We start from the raw sequence: 1,094 nt of genomic DNA on the forward strand, positions 1-1,094 counted from the left end.
TTTCTGTTTGGTTCCTTTTATAATTTCTATCCCTTTATTTTGATATTCCCTACTGTTCATGCTCATTCTCCTGATTGCCTTTAGTTCCTTGTTTATGGTTTCCTTCAGCTCCCTGTGAACATTTAAGACACTTAAACTTGGGGCACCTGGGTGGCTCAGTTGGTTAAGAATCTGACTCTTAATTTTGGCTCAGGTCATGATATCACTGTTTCTGAGATCTAGCCCCGTGTCAAGCTCTGTGCTGACAGCATGACCTTGCTTGGGAATTTCTTTCTTCCTCTTTCTCTGCCCCTCCCCTGCTCATGCTTGCATTGTTTCTTTGTATGCTTTGTACATTTATGTTGCGAACTGGACATTTTTAAATATTTCTAGGTGCTATGTGATATTATTATTATTATTAATTATTTTAGCAATGAAAAATAGCAGGCATAGGCGAGGGTGTGAATAAATTGGAGCTTTCATATATTGTTGTAAAATGGTGTGGCTGCTATGAAAAACAGTTTGGTGGTTCCTCGAGAAGGTAAGCACATAATTACCCTATGATCCAGCAATTTCACACTTACATACATATCCAAAAAATATGAAAACATATATCCTCATAGAAACTTGGACATGAATGTTTATAACAGCATTAGTCATAATAGCCAAAATGTGGAAACAACTCAAATGTTCATCAATGGATGAATGAATTTTTAAAAATGTGATTTAGTGCTTACTTCGGTAGCACATATACTAAAATTGGAATGACACAGAGAAGATTAGCATGGCCCCTGTGTAAGGATGACACACAAATTCATGAGGCATCCCATATTTTTCCAAAAAAAAAAAAAGAGATAAAATAAAAATGTAGTTTATATAGACAATGGAATATCATTCAGTTATTGAAAAGAATACATTATGATGGATGCTGTAATTTGGATGAACCTCAAAACCATTATGCTAAGTGTAAGTAGCCAGATACAAAAAATCACACAGCATATGATCCCTTTTATATGAACTGTCTGGAATAGACAAATCCATAGGCAGAAAGATTAGTGGTCAGGGGCTGGGGGAGGGGGAATGAGGAGTGATTACTTAGTGGATACAGGATGTTC

At 36.1% G+C, this 1,094-nt stretch overlaps 1 non-coding gene across 1 annotated transcript; it reads left to right on the forward strand.

The window, feature by feature from the left end:
* The first annotated feature begins 708 nt into the window (after positions 1 to 708).
* Positions 709 to 815, forward strand: LOC125149777 (U6 spliceosomal RNA). The gene has a single exon (XR_007146061.1). It is a non-coding gene; the product is annotated as a U6 spliceosomal RNA (small nuclear RNA).
* The last annotated feature ends 279 nt before the right edge of the window (positions 816 to 1,094 follow it).

Source organism: Prionailurus viverrinus, chromosome D3 (genome assembly GCF_022837055.1).
Source record: "Prionailurus viverrinus isolate Anna chromosome D3, UM_Priviv_1.0, whole genome shotgun sequence".
NCBI lineage: Eukaryota > Metazoa > Chordata > Mammalia > Carnivora > Felidae > Prionailurus > Prionailurus viverrinus.